The 20363-nt window shown below is 45.4% G+C and overlaps 1 long non-coding RNA gene across 1 annotated transcript in view; it reads left to right on the plus strand.

Annotated features, from left to right (window-relative positions):
* LOC122543234 overlaps positions 1-14471 on the plus strand; it is a 21452-nt gene extending 6981 nt beyond the window's left edge. The window contains exons 4-5 of the long non-coding RNA XR_006309968.1: positions 11728-11863; positions 13828-14471. This is a non-coding gene — a long non-coding RNA (uncharacterized LOC122543234). The remainder of the gene's footprint in view (positions 1-11727; positions 11864-13827) is intronic.
* Positions 14472-20363: the final 5892 nt, after the last annotated feature.

Raw genomic sequence — 20363 nt, forward strand, 5'->3', positions numbered from 1 at the left:
TCTGGATGGATATATGAATAGGAAGGGTTTGGAGGGATATGGGCCGGGTGCTGGCAGGTGGGACGAAATTGGATTGGGATATCTGGTCGGCATGGACGGGTTGGACCGAAGGGTCTGTTTTCTTGCTGTACATCTCTATGACTCTATGATACAAACAGAGAAAGGTGGGCTTTGAAAAATGCCAGATAAATAGTGTCATGAAAAGCAGGAAAATGGCAGACATTGAATTGAATTGAATTGGCTTTATTGTCACATGTCATCAAACGAGTACAGTGAAAAGCAGAAAGTCACCTCTTACAGCGCCTTCTTGGGCGCACAGTTACCTAGGTACAGCTATAGTTACAGTCGCAGAATGGCACATTCCAAAGTCCAGGACTATGTGCTGATGGGCACAATAAAGGTTGGGGCAGCTGCTGCGAAGGTGCAGATGGGAAAAGCACCTGTCTGAGATCTTCCTGCTGAAGTTAATTGGGGGTCTGTTTCGTTATTGGACCCTCCTAGTGCCTCAGTGCATGGAAATATAGTCCTATATGTGTAAGAGACACCTTTGGGATACTCAAATATTTGTTTTGAGAGTGTGGTGCTGGAAAAGCACATCAGGTCAGGCAGCATCCGAGCAGCAGGAGAATCGACATTTTGGGCAATTCCTGATGAAGGGCTTGTGCCCGAATCAGCGATTCTCCTGCTCCTGCTGTGCTTTTCCAGCACCCACACTCTCGACTGTCATCTCCAGCATCTGCAGTCCTCACTTTCTCCCGGTTCGTTTTAACCTGACTGTGAAGCCTATTCCAAGGTTGCCTACCTTGAAGAAGTTCTTCTCCTCTCTCTACAAGGATCTCAGGGAGTCTGTCTCTCACTGCACCCCTCCCCAGGTCATCTCCTCTGCCCTGAAAGTGCATCTCCTGTGCTGCTGTAACCTGTGTGCCTCACTCTGTCTCAGGATCCTATGATCTGCCTGTACTGCTCGCAAACCAGGTTTCTCACTGTAGTTCGGGACAAGTGACTGCAATACATCAAATCAAGTTAATGCCCCCACTATCTCCACACCCATTTCCTTTAAAACTCTTGAGTGTAGACCATCAGGTCCGAGTGACCTCTCTGCCTTTAGTCCCATTTGTTTGTCAAATACTCTGTATCTCATGATAGAGACTGTGACGAGATCTTTCCTCCCATGAGCACATTGCTTCTCATAGAACATAGGAAAGTACAGCACAGAACAGGCCCTTCGGCCCATGATGTTGTGCCGAGATTTAATCCCAATGTCAAATGTAGTAACTTAACCTCTGCACCCCTCAACTCACTGCTATCCATGTGCATGTCCAGCAGTCGCTTAAATGTTCCCAATGACTCTGCTTCCGCCACCACCCCTGGCAACGCATTCCATGCATCCACAACTCTCTGCGTAAATAACCTACCTCTGACATCTCCTTTATACCTTCCTCCTAATATCTTCAAACTCTGACTTCTCGTACCAGTCAATCCTGCCCTGGGGAATAGTCTCTGGCTATTGACTCTATCTATTCCTCTCATTATTTTGTACACCTTGATCCGGTCTCCTCTCTTCCTCCTTCTTTCCAGACAGAAAAGTCTGAGCTTATTCAACCTTTCTTCATACGGCAAGCCCTTCAGTCCTGGCAGCATCCTGGTAAAACGTCTTTGCACCCTCTCCAAAGCCTCTGTATCTTTCCTATAGTAGAGCCACCAGAACTGGACACAATATTCCAAATGTGGCCTCACCAGGGACTTGTGGAGCTGCAGCAAAACCTCACGGCTCTTAAACTAAATCCCCCTGTTAATGAAAGCCAAAACACCATATGCTTTCTTAACAACCCATCCACTTGGGTGGTAACCTTGAGGGATCTATATACTTGCACACCAAGATCCCTCTGTTCCTCCACACTGCCAAGAATCCTGTCTTTAATCCTATATTCAGCATTCAAGTTCGATCTTCATCTTTGAGATGTTTATCGTGCCCTTCACTGGGAAGGACAATGCAAAATATTGGTTGAAGTTATCTACCATTTCCTTGTTCCTCTTTACTAATTCCCCAGTTGCATCTTCCAAGGGTTCCATACTTGATTTAGCTTCCCTCTTTCTCTTTATGTACCAACCAGGTCAGACCCTCGACCTGTCTTCACCTATCCCCACTTCACCACCCTGTCCCCGCCACCCCATTTATCTGCAGCTCCCCCCCAACACTCACACCCAGTCCGAAAAGAGGGTTACACTCGAAATGTTGACTTCTGCACCTCCTGATGCTGCCTGGCTTGCTGTGTTCTTCCAGCCTCCTGCGTGTGGTCTACCCTGTACAATTGCAGCAAGCCATCCCTGTCTCTTTGTTTATTGAACTAAGAGTCTCTTTGTTTGCTGAACTTGTAACACAGCACAATCTACAGGCGTCCGCTGTAGTGCTGGTGCTGAAGCTCAGTCAGCAGATGAGGAGTGCACATAAAATGCACACTTGTGCTCTCTCTGACATGGACCTATGGGCATGTCTTTGAAGTCCTTTCCATACAGGGAACGCTGGGTGCCTGAGCGTGGGCTAATGAAGTGGGACAGGGGTCCAAAAGCTTCTGACGCTTCCAGAGAATCAGTGTCACTTTGCGAAAGTGTGACATTTTCAAATCTGGGAGATGATGTTGTCATGATTTCTTCAAAGCGTGGGGATGCGTGCAACCCACCATCAATTGTTTTATACTCGACGGAGATAAAACTGACTCTCCATGCAAATGCAGGAAAATAGACAATCATTTCACCCAATTTCCTGGGTCCCCTTGCCAGTTTGTCAAGTTATCGAGCGTAGAAATCTACAGCTTCTGTGGAAACAGGCCCTTCGGCCCAACTTGTCCATGCCACCCAGTTTTCACAATTAATCCAGTTCTATTTGCCTGCATTTGGTCCATATTCCTCCATATCTGTCCCATCCATGGACCTGTCTGAATGTTTTTTACATGACAAAATTGTACTCGCCTCTACCACTGCCTCTGGCAGGCTGTTCTGGTCACTTACATATTCTGTGTGAAAAAATTGCCCCTCTGGACCCTCTTGCATCCTCTCTCACCTTAAACCTAACCCCTCTAGTTTCAGAATCCCCTACCATGTCCGTAATCGACTTCATCAATGCCTCTCATGATTTTCTCTATCGGGTTCTTCGAGGAAGATACCAAGTTGTTAGATGAAGGAAGGACTGTTGATGTCATATATGTGGACTTTAGTAAGGTGTTTGATAAGAGTCCCCATTGTAGACTAATGGAGAAAGTGGAGACACATGGTATGCAGGGTGTTCTAGCTGGGTGGATAAAGAACTGATTGAGCAACAGGAGACAGAGTAGTCATTGAAGGGAGTTTCTCAAAATGGAGAAAGGTGACCAGAGGTGTTCCACAGGGGTCAGTGTTGGGGCCACTGTTGTTTGTAATGGACATAAATGATCTGGAAGAGGGCACTGTTGGTATGATCAGCAAGTTTGCAGATGACACGAAGATTGGTGGAGTAGCAGAAAGCATAAGGGACTGTCAGAGAATACAGGAGGATATAGATAGACTAGAGAGTTGGGCAGAAAAGTGGCAGATGGCTTTCAATCCTGACAAATGTGAGGTGATGCATTTAAGCAAGTCTAATTCTAGAGCGAATTATACAATGAATGGAAGAGCCTTGGGAAAAGTTGATGGGCAGAGAGATCTGGGAGTGCAGATCCATTGTACCCTGAAGGTGGCTGCACAGGTGGTTAGAGTGGTCAAGAAGGCATATGGTATGCTTGCCTTCATTGGACGAGGTATTGAGTATAAGTCATGTTAAAATTGTACAAGATATTGGTTTGGCAGCATTTAGAATACTGTGTACAGTTCTGGTCACCACATTACCAAAAGGATGTGGATACTTTGGAGAGGGTACAGAGAAGGTTCACAAGGATGTTGCTTGGTATGGAAGGTGCTAGCTATGAAGAGAGGTTGAGTAGGTTCGGTTTATTTTCATTAGAAAAAAGGAGATTGAGGGGGGACCTGATTGAGGTTTACAAAATCATGAAGGATATAGACGAGGCGGATAGAGACCAGCTTTTTCTGAGGTGAAGGATTCAATAATGAGAGGTCACGCTTTCAAGGTGAGACGTGGAATGTTTAAGGGGGATACACGCGGCAAGTACTTCACACAGAGGGTGGTGGGCGTCTGGAACGCGTTGCCAGCAGAGGTGGGAGAGGCAGGCACGGTAGATTCATTTAAGATGCGTCTGGATAAATGCATGTGTAGGTGGAGAGCAGAGGGATACAGGTGCTTAGGAATTGACCGACAGGTTTAGACAGTACATTTGGATGGGCTCAGGCTTGAAGGGCCGAAGGGCCTGTTCCTGGGCTGTAAATTTTCTTTGTTCTATTGTTCTATAAGGTCACCCCTCAGTGACCTATGCTCCAGGGAAAAAAAGCTCCAGCTGATCCCAACCTGTCCTTGGAAGTCAAACCAGTCCAAGTATCATCCGAGTAAATCTTTTCTGCACTCTTCCTGGTTTAATAATATCCTTCCTGTAATAGGTGACCAAACTGCAAGCAGTCCTCCAAATGTGGACATACCAAAGTATAGTATGGCTGCAATAAGACACCCGAACTCCGATACTCAATGCTCTTACCGATGAAAGCAATCACATCGAAAGCCTCCTTCACCACCCTGTCTCACTGTGAGTCTATTTTCAAGGAGCTATGAGCCTGTATCCCTCTTTGTTCTCTCATACTCCCCAGGGCCCTCCCACTGACTGTGTCAGTCCTGCCCTGGTTGGACTCACCAACAGGATTTTCATGTTGAAGAGGTTGACTGTGGGATAAAATTCAAAATCAAAACAAATAAAAAACCCAATAGGAAATAAACGACGTGAAATTACAATGATTCATTGCAACACTTCATGCTGCCTGAATTCTGGGTCGTCTTTATCATTTTAAACAATTCTCCCTTGAGACTATAATGTGTGTGACTGTACACTTCCTCCCTGCAGTTAGACATACATTTGGCGTTCATATCCAGGGTATGGATGTAGACAGTGCAGTTGCAAGCAGTCGCAGTAGGTGTTTCGGTGGGCCATATTCTTTCTCTCCCAGTCGCTGTCATTTTGGACAGGCACAATTTTTAGTTTTTTTTTATATTCCCTACAGTGTGGAAACTGCCCCTTTGACCCAACCAGTCCACACCGACCCTCCGAAGAGTAACCTACCCAGACCCATTTCCCTCTGACTAATGCACCTAACGCTACAGGCAATTTAGCATGGCCAATTCACCCTGACCTGCACATCTTTGGACTGTGGGAGGAAACCGGAGCACCCGGAGAAAGCCCACGCAGACAGGGGGAGCATGTGCAAACTCCACACAGACAGTCGCCTGAGGCTGGAATCGAACCTGGACCTTGGTGCTGTGAGGCAGCAGTGCTAACCACTGAGTCACAATGTCACTGATCAGAGGAGCAGACCGTTCAGTCCATGCTGAACATAATCCCAAACTAAACTAGACCCATCTGCCTGCTCCTGACCCATATTCCTCGATACATTTCATGTTCACACACTTAGCTAAGTGTCTTTTAAACGAAACAGTGTCCATATCCACCATATGACTTCCTCTGGCAGTTCACTCCACACACCAACCACTGTCTATGTAGAAAAAGTTGCCCCTATGTCTTTTTGAATCTCTCTCCTCTCTCACCTTAAAATATGCCCCCCCGTCTTGATATCTCCCAACCTCGGGAAAACACAGCTACCATTACTCTATTTATACCTGTCATGATTTTATACACCTCTATAAGGACACCTCTCAGCTTCCAACACTCCATTGAGACAAGTCCCAGACTACCCAGACTTTATTTATAATTCAGTACCCAGTTCATTCCTGGTAAAGTTCTCCATTAATAATAGTCGGTCGGGTGGTGCTAGAAAAGCACAGCAAGTCAGGCAGCATCTGAGGAGCAGGAGAGTCGACGTTTCGGGCATAAGCCCTTCATCAGGAATTGCCCGAAACGTCGATTCTCCTGCTCCTCGGATGCTGCCTGACCTGCTGTGCTTTTCCAGCACCTCACTCTCGACTCTGATCTCCAGCGTCTGCAGTCCTCACTCTCTCCACTTAGGTCCCCTGGCCCTGACGGCTTACATGCCAGGATCCTACAAGAGGTAGCTACGGAGTAAGTGCGATTTTCCAAAAATCCTTAGATTCTGGAGGATTGGAAAGCTGCGACTGTGAACATCCCTTTCAGAAAGGAAGGAAATAGACCAATTCGCCGAGCATGTATTGCTGGAAAATCTTGAGAATCAGTTATTAAGGAGGCAGTAGCAAGACACTTGGAAAATCATCATCTAATTAGGCAGAGTCACCCGGGCTTCATGACAGGGAAATGATGCCTGATTAATTTATGAAAGTTTTTCCAAGAAGTCTGGACCAGAGTGGATAGAGGGAAACCAGTAGATGTGTTGTATTTGGATTTCCAGACAAAGCACCTGACAAAAGACTGTGTCATAAGAGCCCTGGGTGTTGGAGGTAGTATTTGGCATGGATGAAGAATTGGCTAATGGGCAAGAGAGATACAAGCAATTTACAGAGAGATATTGATATTGGGCGAATGGAATATAATGTGGGAAAATGCAAAGTTATTCATTTTGGAATGAAGAACCAAAGATCAGAGTGTGACTTCAAAGGGGGAAAGCACAGGATGCTACAACACAGGGTGACTTGACTCGTGCACGAAACGTGAAAAGTGAGCACGTAGGCACAGCAGGTCATGAGGAAGGCTCATGAAACGTTGGCCCTTATTTCAAGGGGGTTGGAGTAAAAGAGTAGGGAGGTCTTAGTGCAATTGGACAAGGTGCTGGTGAGATCACATCTGGAGCATTGAGAGCAATGAAATCTCTCCTTTATTTAAGGAGAGATTTCATTGGAGGCAGTTCATAGCAGCTTCAACTGGCGTAATCCCTGCGAGGGAGGGATTATCTCATGAACAAAGTGTTAACAGATTGGGACTCTACTCCCTGAAGTTTTGAATAATGAGAAGTGATCTCATTGATACATGATGGATTATTAAGGGGCTTGACAGGGTCAACGCTGAGGGGGATGTTTCCGCTCATGGGAGAGTGTAGGACCAGAGGGAATAGTCTCAGAATAACGGTGTACCAGTTTACGACTGAACTGAGGAGGAATTCCTTCTCCCAGAGAGTTGAGAGTCTTTGGAACGCCTTGCCACAGACAGCTGTGTGGACAGAGGTCTTTTGTCTAATCAAGGCTGAGGTAATTAAACGATCAGGAGAGGAATCAAGAGTTATGGAGAAAATACGGGATAGTGGTTGTTAGGAATGTTGGATGAGCTCTGGTCCCATTGAATGGCCCCCTCCTGTTCCCATTTCTTCAGGTTTATGGATCCCTGACCTGAAGATTTGAAGGTGTTTGCTGCAGTACTCCCACTGACCAAGGGATGGCGCTGGTATGGTTCTGTAGTACCCCTTCACTGACTGGAGGAGGTGCTGGAGGAGCTATGATTTGGAGGTTGCTGGAGGAGCTATGATTTGGAGGTTGCTGGAGGAGCTATGATTTGGAGGTTGCTGGTGTTGGACTGGGGTGTATAAAGTTAAAAATCACACAACACCAGATTATAGTCCAACAGGTTTATTTGAAAGCACTAGCTTTCTGAGCGCTGCCCCTTCATCAGGTGGTTGTGGAGAATAAGATCGTAAGACACGGAATTTATAGCAAAAATTTACAGTATGATGTAACTGAAATTATATATTGAAAAAGACCTGGATTGTTTGTTAAGTCTCTCATCTTTCAGAATTACCATGTTGGTATCTTTCATGTGTAAATCCCAGAATGCTTTTTTAAAGTTACATTCTCAAAAAAGGTTCTGGGATTTACATATGGAAGAGTTGATACCAACATGGTCATTTGAAAAATGAGAGACAATCCAGGTCTTTTTCAATATATAATTTCAGTTACATCATACTGTAAACTTTTGCTATAAATTCCGTGTCTTACGATCTTATTCTCCACAGCCACCTGATGAAGGGGCAGTGCTCTGAAAGCTAGTGCTTCCAAATAAACCCACTGGACTCTAACCTGGCGTTGTGTGATTTTTAACTCTGTAGGAACGAGATTGCACTGTCCACAGGGTGACGCGTGAGACGCTCACGCATCTAGTTATAAAGTCCAGGATTCCAGACCGTTTTAACCAATTGGTCAACCTGCTCTATAACCTTCAATCAGTTGTTCATAAGTACACCAAAGTCCCTCTGCCCTTGCACCCTCTTTGGAATGGCACTCTTTATACTGCCCCCCCCCCCCCTTGCTCTTCTGACAAAAAATGTCACTTCACGGGTTTCTCGATTTAAACTGCATCTTTTGTGTTTCACCAGCCTCTTTGTGTCGTCTTCAGCTTTAGCAGTAACCTCCCACAGTTCACAGTACTTGCTCAATCTTCCCACTGTAAAATTGTGCCCGACACCACCCAGTCTCAATCGTTAAGAGACCAAGGGAAGCATGGGCCTGGTTCTAACCCTTCAGGATTTCCACTCTATACCTTTCTCTCTCCCTCTCTCCGGTCTCTCAGCCACTTTCCTACCCAGTGCTGATCTCTTCTGTTAAATCCCCCACCAGCTCTGATTGTGCCAGTATCGTGGAGTGTGGGTCTGATCGGGTTCTGAAGGAGAGACAGTGTTGGGCCCATTGTTCACAAAGCTCCGGAAGTCTAGTTGCCTGCACTGTGCTGTGTCGACTTACAGGTCCCAGGGTGAAATGGTTTGTGCACAGCCCCGCAGTCGGATCCAACCAGTCATCCTGACAAAGGGATATGGAGCTGTATTGAACAAATGGCAGTTGAAGCACAGATTAATCTCATTGCACAGCAGAGCAGGCTCCAGGGGTTCAATGGCTTCCTCCAACTCCATATTCAAACATTTTCCAAGCACCCAGCGAATGCAGGCAACCCAAAAAGACTTTTCTTTCTTCAAGGTTGACATTTCACTCTGTCTGCCTCTTCCCTTGAAGCTATATTAGAGTTACAGAGGTGTACACATGGAAACAGGCCCGTCAGCCTAACTCGTCCTTGTCGACAAGCTATCCCAATCTGACCTAGTCCCGTTTGCCAGCACTTGGCCCATATCCCTCTAAATCCTTCCTGTTCATATACCCATCCAGATGCCTTTTAAATGCTGTAATTGTACCAGCCTCCACCACTTCCCCTGGCAGCTCATTCCATACACGTACCACCCTCTGTGTGAAAACGTTGCCCCTTAGGTCTCCTTTATATCTTTCCCCTCTCACCCTAAACCTATGCCCCTCTAGTTCTGGACTCCCCGGCCCAGGGAAAAGACTTTCCCTATTTATCCTATCCATGCCCCTTATGATTTTGCAAACCTCTATAGGATCACCCCTCAGCCTCCGACGGTCCAGGGAAAACAGCCCCAGCCTGTTCAGCCTCTCCCTGTAGCTCAAACCCTCCAACCCTGGCGACATCCTTGTCAATGTTTTTTTTTTGCATCCTTTCAAGTTTCACAACAGCTTCCGTCTCGCAAGGAGACCGGAATTGAACACAGTTTTCCACAAGTCAACATTATGAAGTCTTGGATGCTTGGGAATTGAGCACGGTTCTCCATCTTTGTAAAGAAATGTGGCTTCAGAGTGTCGTGACAGGACACACAGTCCAGAGGGAGAGTTCAAAGATAGCACAGAATTCATTGAGGTATGGGCTGAATCTATCAGCCGAAAGTGCAGTCTAAGGTTGACATTAACTTCTGAGGTTATTTTCAGATTAGAATGCTTCACAGGACTGACCCGTTTCAATGTGGGTAAAACCTTAGAGTTGCTGTTTTCTTGGGACTAAGGAGTCCCTGTTAATCACAGTTTCACCAGGCTATGGTGATAATAAATGATTGATTGATTTATTGTTGTCGTCTGCGTGCCATACAGGCGGTTTGTCCCATACAAATTGCATCAGAGTTCCAGAACAGAGTACATGAACACCTTGTTACAGTCACAGAGAGAGGAGACAGAGTCTGAGAGGTCTGTTCAAAAGCCTGATAATAACAGGGAACAAACTGTTCTTGAATGTATTGGTACATCGATTCAAGCTTTAATATCGACGGGTGAGGGTGGAAGCGAGAGGGTGGGAGGGGTCTTTGATGATGTCGGCTGCCTTCCTCAGGCAAATGGGGAGGATAGATGGAGTCAGTGGCTGGAAAGCCGGCTTGCGTGATGGACTGAGCTGTGCTCAGGATTCTCTGGAGTTTCTTGTGGTCTTGCAAAGACCACTTGCACCCAGGTAGAAAGCTTTCTGTCGTGCACCTCTGACAATTGTTGAAGAGTCCTCGTGGACACGCTGAATTTCCTGAGCCTCCCGAAGAACAAGAGACTTTGCTGTTCTTACAATTGTCGTGGGATTCGGGTGGGGGGAGTGTGGGATTAAAGAGGGTGATTAAAAAGTGGAGGTAACTTTGTCCAGCTTGAATGTTGGAAATCTGGAGACCGCCTGGAGGATGAGACAAAGGGTGAAGAAAATGCACTGGAGTTGGAATGATGCAGTGAAACCTGGATTTGAGCACACTTAAACCCAGAGAGGAGACAGCCTATGGGTCTTCAGCAGAGATCAGTGGAAATGAATTGAATCCAGCTCAGATTGTACGACATTGGCGACATTTGAGACAGAAGTAAAGGAATGAGAGGTGGGCGTGACAAAACCGCTGTGCAGCGGCTTCCAAGTCTTGAGGCAAATCCTCCCCGACAGGGACCCCACTGTTGCACGCAGAAGGGGCGATTGCAACTGTTTATAATTGGTTGCATCTTAAGAATAGTCTGCCTCACTGAGAGGGAAGCCAGATGCAGAAGGAATGCTGGAGTGGGGTTATAGAGTCGTAGAGGTGTACAGCCCGTGTACAGCCTTCGGTCCAACCCGTCCGTGCCGACCCAGATATCCCAACCCAATCTAGTCCCACCTGCCAGCACCCGGCCCATATCCCTCCAAACCCTTCCTATTCATATACCCATCCAAATGCCTCTTAAATGTTGCAATTGTACCAGCCTCCACCACTTCCTCTGGCAGCTCATGCCATACACGTACCACCCTCTGTGTGAAAAAGTTTCCCCTTCGGTCTTTTATATCTTTTCCCTCTCACCCTGAACCTAAGCCCCTCTAGTTCTGGACTCCCCAACCCCAGGGAAAAGACTTTGTCGATTTACCCTATCCATGACTCCAGACCTCACCTTAAGCCTATACCCTCTACCTTTGGCATCAGAGAAATATTTTGACTATTCATCCCACCATGCCCCTTCATGATTTGATAAACCTCTATCAGGTCCCCCCCCTCAGCCTCCGACACTCCAGGGAAAACAGCCCCAAGCCTCTCCCTCTAACTCAAACCTCCCCCCCCCCCCGCCGCTCCCCGACCCCAGCAACATCCTTGTAAAACGTTTTACATCCTTTCAAGTTTAACTGCGTTCTTTCAATAGCAGGGAGACCAGAATTAGACACAGTATTCCAAAAACTGCAATATGGCAACCCAGCTCCTGTACTCAAATGGACAGGTTGCTTAATGAGGTGAATATGCGTAAGATCCTGAGGGGACTTGACTCGGTGTGGGAAGGATGTTTATCTCTGTTTCTCTCTGCACAGGGGCTGCCAGACCTGCTGAGTTCCTCCAGCATTGTTAGTTTGATTTGATTCGATTTGCTTCACTATTGTCACACGTCCCTTGGGACATTGAAAAGTTTCATTTTCCACGCAGTGCAGACAGACCGTCACATACCAACAGAACAGAGCTCGGAATCCAAGGTTACAGCGGGAGAGAAGGTGCACAGAGATTGAGAGGTCCAGTCAGAGGTCTGATCACAGCGGGGAAGAAGCTGCTGTTGAATCTGTTGGTACGTGTGTTTCAGCTGTTGTATCTTCTGCCCGGTGGAAGAGTTTGGAAGAGTATATAACCAGGGTAGGAAGGGGGCTTTGATTAGCCAGCCGGAAGTGTAAATGGAGTCAGCAGATGGAAGGTTGGCTGTGTTCACAACACTCTGTCGTTTCTTACGTTCCTGGGCAGAGCAGTTCCCATACCATGTGATGCATCCAGACAGAATGCATCTGTAAGAATGTTGTTCGAATAGCCCCTTTTCAACGGTGGTGTCGGGAGGGGGTCGGGGTGGCGTTGCGTCCACGCCCACCCGAGAAGGCCTTTGATTCAACATCCCCTCCAAAACAAAACACACAGTACCATGGACAGTGCAGTGCAGGCCTTTGGATTGCACCCACTCTGTCAGCCTCAGTGTGTCTGCAGCAGTGGGGACTTGAACCCTTGACCTCCCGACTTGGACAATGCACAAGGTGGTGGGGGAGGGGCGGCGCTACAGTGGAAAACCCAGTTGATTCAGGGGGCCACCAAAAAAGCTGACGTTGCTGTCCTGGGCGCCCAAACATCTCACAGACGCAACGGGGAGGTGCGGTAGTTCTGATCGAAAGGTGAAGATTCTCAGCTGGAGGAAGGCCGGTTTTGACAGTATTAGGCAAGAACTTTCAGACATTGACTGGGGCAGGCTCTGAGCGGGTCAGTGGGTGGCTGGAAAATGGGAGGCTTTATTAAAATGAGATAACCAGAGGCAGTCTCGTTCCCTTTCGGGTGAAGGGCAAGGCTGGTAGGTGTAGGGCGCGCTGGATGACTGGAAAAATTGAGGGCTCTGGTCAAGGGGAAGAAGGAAACTTGTATGTCGGGGTGTAGACAGCTGGGATCGAGTCAATCTCTGCAAGAGTGTAAGGCCAGTCGGGGTATACTCAAGAGGGAAATCAGGAGGGCAAAACGATTCGTGAGGTAGCCGGTCAGAGGAATGATGAGAGTGGGTGCAAAGCATCAGAGAGCATAAAGTTAAAATGGAGAAGGGAAGGAGGGAGGGATGGTGTGTTCAATAAACCAAACCAGGGCAGGGCTGAGACCAAATAACAAATAAATCGTGGAAGTGTCATCCCAGCAAGGATTGAGGGAGTGTTTCCACGGCATCAGCGGACTCCAATCCAGAGGGAATGCAGCTCTCTTGGAGCAGCAGCATCCAAGCCATTTTGTGATTGAGCAGCATTGCAACTTGGTTATTCCGAACAAAAGGCAACCTTCCGACCAACCTGAGTCCCTGGAGCCCGAGAAAGAGGCAGTTCGATTCTCTGTGTCTCAAGTGACTGATTCCAGGTGGATTGGTCGAAAACCAGCAGTGACGACCTGCTAATCTGATGTGCTTTCTTATGATCGGAGCATTGAAGATGAGGTGGGGTCTCGGGCAACGCGCGAGTGCAGAGACGACTGAAAGCCTGAAGTTGGACAGACGTTAACAGCAAGATGGTGGGGTGGCACGGTGGCTCAATGGTTAGCACTGCTGCCTCACAGCACTAGGGACCCTGTTTCGATTACCCACCCTTGGGTGACTGTCTGTGTGGAGTTTGCACATTCTCCCCGTGTCTGCGTGGGTTTCCTCCGGGTGGTCCGGTTTCCTCCCACCGTCCAAAAATGTGCTAAATTGCCCATCGTGTTAGGTGCATTAGTCAGGGGTAAATATCGAGGAGGGGAATGGATCTGGGTGGGTTACTCTTCAGAGAGTCAGTGTGGACTTGTTGGGCTGAAAGGCCTGTTTCCATACTGAAGGGAACCTAATCGAATCTGAAAAGACACCCAAGTGCTTGAGGTGCTGGTGCGTAGGTGAAGACTGAGCTTGGAATCCCACTGCAGTCTGAGACAATTGTCTCCCACTTGAGCTGAGGGAATGGGCTCTGTTCAGACATTATCAGCGATTGTACAGTGTTTGTTCAAGTGCCCCATCAAGGGCTGTTCAGTCTGATTTTCGCTTTGTTTTAAAAGGAGTAATTTCAGGAGGAGATGACGAAATGGCAGAGGATATGTGAAGCAGTACAACACAGGCCTGTCTTGTTCGTGCTTTAGCAGGCAGTGGAACAGTTCAGCACTGTCAGCTCCTTGCCTTCAGTCCCTGGCACAGGACCACACTTCGCGAAACAATTGATCCGATTGAGAGCCTGACATCAGCATAAAAGCTCCCATCGCGTCACTCCCCTGGCTTTTTGATCCGTGAGCCCAAGCTCGGAGCGATGTGAAAGTTTTAACCTTTGCCAGCGAGGCGTTGATATTCAAGAGGACCCGACGACTGAAGTGGTCTGCGACTGTATGTTAAGTGGGTCGCAGTCAGCAAGACACCCACCTCCCTCGAAGACTGCAAAGGGTCCAAAACTGAATCCGGACCCAAAGCTCGGGCTGCTGTCTTCAGTGGCACAGCCGCTTCACAGGATGAGCGTGTCTCAGAGCAGTATTTCCAAGCGATGGGCGCTGGTTGCGACTTGCCTGCTTTGGGTCCTCGGCCCGTCGCTCTCGGTGGGAGCAAAGAGGTGGCCCAATGATCCCAAGTGTCCTCCGTCCTGCTCCTGCACCAAAGACAGCGCTTTTTGCGTGGCGTCGAAATCCATCCCACAAACGTTTGCAGGGAACCTGATCTCCTTGTAAGTAAGCCAGCTCGGAGGGTGGGAACAAGTTGTATTGGGGGGGGGAGGCCAAAGAGATGGGATGCCACTGTTGGAATATTGCGTGCAATTCTGGTCTCCTTCCTATCGGAAAGATGTTGTGAAACTAAAGATATAAAACAGACCTAAGGGGCAACCTTTTCACACAGAGGGTGGTGCGTGTATGGAATGAGCTGCCAGAGGATGTGGTGGAGGCTGGTACAATTGCAACATTTAAAAGGCATCTGGATGGGTATATGAATAGGAAGGGTTTGGAGGGATATAGCCCGGGTGCTGGCAGGTGGGACTGGATTGGGTTGGGATATCTGGGTCGGCATGGACGGGTTGGACCGAAGGGTCTGTTTCCGTGCTGTACATCTGTACGACTGTATAATCCAGTGGCCTTTCTCAGGCTTTGATTTCAGCAGAAGAATGGTGACTGTAATTAAGGATTTGCATTTCCTGTCAAGTTTTGCGTCCTTTGTGAAGGGACTGCAAGGGCTGGTACTCAAATCAACATGTCTCATGTGTCACTCTGCACTGAGTACAGTGACAGCTGCTCGACAGTGAGAAACGTCACTGTTGTGGTCAATACTGGCCACATCTGATCTTTATTTAACGCGCAGAGAATAATTCGGCCTGACCCAAATCTTTCATGTGGCAAAGTGTCAAATAATTACCATATAAACTTCAATTAGAAAATAAAGCCTTCTTCAATTTTTCTTTTGATCAGCTCCAAAGATTTATATGAACCATGTTTTTATTGTTCCAGAAGAAAGCTATGCCTGAAGTTTATGCATGAATATTTCTCTGGTATTTTCAGACAGGCTTCTCGTTGCGGTATTTAATGGTCGTTGTTGTAATCAAATATTTTCCATCTCTGCGAGATCACAGAAGTAAAAATGTGATTTTTTTAATGCCCTGTGTTGGTAAGGCCTGAGTTGGAAGCTGAGATCACAGGGCAGTGAAGAGAATGGTGGAAGAGAAAGTTAAATTAAGGAGTTTAGGCCTTGGTGAACACACGCAAGGTGCTTAAGACGTGGTGCCAGTGTTGTGAAATTGGTGTTTTTAAAATGCTCGAGGGGCAAAGATTGCAAGGTCCCTTTAAAAGATGGAGTTTTTTTTCCGTGCTCAGAGACATAAAATGGCTGTCTCAGAGCAGCGGTGTGGGGGGTTTGCAAGTGCACAGAGAGCACCCGAGCTGAAACACTTGTTTCAAAAGGCCACACAGTTAGCAGGCCAAACAGCAGTTTTTACCAGGTCAACAGGGTTTGGAATTTAGCCAATCGATTTGAACCAGGTGCTTCGGTGCCAAAAAGCTATTAAATTTAAATCTGATGGTTTTGACAACTTAGAACCAATCCTATTACACGAAATATTGCGACGTCATCGTGGGTATAAAAGAAGGGAGTGGTTGAGCAGAGACACAGAGAACACTGTCATCCGCTGGTGCTAACGACCCCTTGCTCTCCAGAGAGAGAATCGCTGGCTCTCACAGCATCCTTTATGTCTTAGAGCAGGAACCGTCGAACTTTCTTCAGGAGAATCAACACAGAAGGTGGACCTGACACAAGAATCAACAGAGAAGGCACAGAACTTTCCGGAAGACACCTGGCTGTACTTTTGAGAGACTAAATTCTATTTATTTTGTTGTATGAGTGGGATTCATATTTATTGGAAGAGCATACCATTAGAATCTTGTATTTGGGAATAGTTAAGAGTCAGAATGGATTTATACAGTTTGTTAATAGTTGAGTTAATTAGTTCATTGTTAGAGTTAGATAACCAAGTTGTGACTTGTTGATTTTAAAGTCAGTGTCAGGGATTTATTTTCTCTAACCATGAGAAGTTGCTGAAAAGAAAGTCACACCACTTCTCACACTCCGGAACTGATCATAGGACAAGTTACCCCTCTTCAGGTATTTTGGTTTTAATTCTCAGTACCTCTGATTTATAACATGATGTACCAGGGGAAAGGCAACGATGCAGGTGCCTGGTGAATAGCAACTGAAGTGATTTTTACGATGTATGTTTTTGTAGAAGGACAGTATAATATGCCTGGCTCTATTGGATAATATCTCTGTGAGTTACTGACTGTGACAATCCTGTACCAATTAAATCATACCTTTTGGGTTTAAGACTCCCATACCCAGTAAAATGGGTTGTTATTATTTAATATGTGTGTCACTCCCGTACATATTAAATAATAACGCCCTGTGTTACTGGGTATGTCACTCCCGTACATGGTAAATAATAACACCCCTGTGTTACTGGGTATGTTACTCCCACACATATTAAATAATAACGCCCTCTGTTACTGGGTATGCATATTAAATAATAACGCCCTCTGTTACTGGGTATGTCACTCCCGTACATATTAAATAATAACGCCCTCTGTTACTGGGTATGTCACTCCCGTACATATTAAATAATAACGCCCTCTGTTACTGGGTATGTCACTCCCGTACATATTAAATAATAACGCCCTCTGTTACTGGGTATGTCACTCCCGTACATATTAAATAATAACGCCCTCTGTTACTGGGTATGTCACTCCCGTACATATTAAATAATAACGCCCTCTGTTACTGGGTATGTCACTCCCGTACATATTAAATAATAACACCCCGATGTTACTGGGTATGTCACTCCCACACATATTAAATAATAACGCCCTGTGTTACTGGGTATGTCACTCCCGTACATATTAAATAATAACGCCCTGTGTTACTGGGTATATCACTCCCGTACATATTAAATAATAATGCCCCGTGTTACTGGGTATGTCACTCCCGTACATATTAAATAATAACACCCCGTGTTACAGGGTATGTTATTCCCACACATATTAAATAATAACGCCCTGTGTTCTGGGTATGTCACTCCCGTACATGGTATATAATAACACCCCGATGTTACTGGGTATGTTACTCCGACAAATATTAAATAATAAAACCTCGTGTTACTGGGTATGTCACTCCCGTACATATTAAATAATAACGCCCCGTGTTACTAGGTATGTCAATCCCGTACATATTAAATAATAACACCCTGTGTTACTGGGTATGTCTCTCCCGTACATATTAAATAATAACGCCCTGTGTTACTGGGTATATCACTCCCGTACATATTAAATAATAACGCCCCGTGTTACTGGGTATGTCAATCCCGTACATATTAAATAATAACGCCCCGTGTTACTGGGTATATCGCTCCCGTACATATTAAATAATAACACTCCTGTGTTAGTACGTATGTCACTCCCATACATATTAAATAATAACACCCCGTGTTACAGGGTATGTTATTCCCACACATATTAAATAATAATGCCCTGTGTTACTGGGTATGTCACTCCCGTACATGGTATATAATAACACCCCGATGTTACTGGGTATGTTACTCCCACAAATATTAAATAATAAAACCTCGTGTTACTGGGTATGTCACTCCAGTACATATTAAATAATAACGCCCTGTGTTACTGGGTATATCGCTCCCGTACATATTAAATAATAACACCCCGTGTTACAGGGTATGTTATTCCCACACATATTAAATCAAAACGCCCTGTGTTACTGGGTATATCACTCCCGTACATGGTATATAATAACACCCCGATGTTACTGGGTATGTTACTCCCACAAATATTAAATAATAAAACCTCGTGTTACTGGGTATGTCACTCCAGTACATATTAAATAATAACGCCCTGTGTTACTGGGTATGTCACTCCCGTACATATTAAATAATAACGCCCCGTGTTACTGGGTATATCACTCCCGTACATATTAAATAATAACACCCCATGTTACTGGGTATGTTATTCCCACACATATTAAATAATAACGCCCCGTGTTACTAGGTATGTCAATCCCGTACATATTAAATAATAACGCCCCATCTTACGGGGTATGTCACTCCCGTACATATTAAATAATAACGCCCCGTGTTACTGGGTATATCGCTCCCATACAGATTAAATAATAACGCACCGTGTTACTGGGTATGTCACTCCCGTACATATTAGATAATAACACCCTGTGTATCTGGGTATATCACTCCCGTACATATTAAATAATAATGCCCCATGTTACTGGGTATGTCACTCCCGTACATATTAAATAATAACACTCCTGTGTTAGTACGTATATCACTCCCATACATATTAAATAATAACGCCCCATGTTACAGGGTATGTCACTCCCATACATATTAAATAAGAACGCCCCGTGTTACTGGGTATATCTCGCCCGTACATATTAAATAATATCGCCCCGCGTTACTGGGTATATCACTCCCGTACATATTAAATAATAACACCCCGTGTTACTGGGTATGTCACTCCCGTACATATTAAATAATAACACTCCTGTGTTAGTACGTATATCACTCCCGTACATATTAAATAAAAACGCCCCGTGTTACTGGGTATGTTACTCCCATACATATTAAATAATAACGCTCCGTGTATCTGGGTATATCACTCCCGTACATATTAAATAATAACACTCCTGTGTTAGTACGTATATCACTCCCGTACATATTAAATAATAACGCCCCGTGTTACTGGGTATGTTACTCCCGTACATATTAAATAATAACGCCCCGTGTTACTGCTTATATCTCTCCCGTACATATTAAATAATATCGCCCCGCGTTCGTGGTTTATCACTCCCGTACATATTAAATAATAACGCCCCGTGTTACTGGGTACGTCACTCCCGTACATATTAAATAATAACACCCCTGTGTTACTGGGTATGTCACTCCCACACATATTAAATAATAACACCCCATGTTACTGGGTCAGTCACTCGCGTACATATTAAATAATAACGCTACATGTTAATAGGTATTTCACTCCCATACATATTAAATAATAACACCCCGTGTTACTGGGTATATCACTCCCGTACATATTAAATAATAACGCCCCGTGTTACTGGGTATGTCACTCCCGTACATAGTAAATAATAACGCCCTGTGTTACTGCGTATATCACTCCCGTACATATTAACTAATAACACCCCTGTGTTACTGGGTATGCCACTCCCATACATATTAAATAATATTGCCCCGTGTTACTGGGTATATCGCTCCAGTACATATTAAATAATAACGCCCCGTGTTAATGGGTATGTCACTCCCACACATATTAAATAATAACGCACTGTGTTACTGGGTATGTCACTCCTGTACATATTAACTAATAACGCCCTGTGTTACTGGGTATGTCACACCCGTACATATTAAATAATAACACCCTTTTTTTGGGTATGTCACTCCCGTACATATTAGATAATAACACCCCGTGTATCTGGGTATATCAGTCCTGTACATATTAAATAATAATGCCCTGTGTTACTGGGTATGTCACTCCCGTACATATTAAATAATAACACTCCTGTGTTAGTACGTATATCACTCCCGTACATATTAAATAATAACACCCCGTGTTACAGGGTATGTCACTCCCATACATATTAAATAATAACACTCCTGTGTTAGTACGTATATCACTCCCGTACATATTAAATAATAACGCCCCGTGTTACTGGGTATGTTACTCCCGTACATTTTAAATAATAACGCCCCGTGTTACTGATTATATCTCTCCAGTACATATTAAATAATATCGCCCCGTGTTACTGGGTATGTCACTCCCGTACACATTAAATAATAACACCCCGTGTAACTGGGTATGTCACTCCCGTACATATTAAATAATAATGCCCCGTGTTACTGGGTATGTCACTCCCGTACATATTAAATAATAACACTCCTGTGTTAGTACGTATATCACTCCCGTACATATTAAATAATAAAACCCCGTGTTACTGGGTATGTCACTCCCATACATATTAAATAATAACGCCCCGTGTT

This window comes from Chiloscyllium plagiosum, chromosome 42, assembly GCF_004010195.1.
Source record: "Chiloscyllium plagiosum isolate BGI_BamShark_2017 chromosome 42, ASM401019v2, whole genome shotgun sequence".
Lineage (NCBI taxonomy): Eukaryota > Metazoa > Chordata > Chondrichthyes > Orectolobiformes > Hemiscylliidae > Chiloscyllium > Chiloscyllium plagiosum.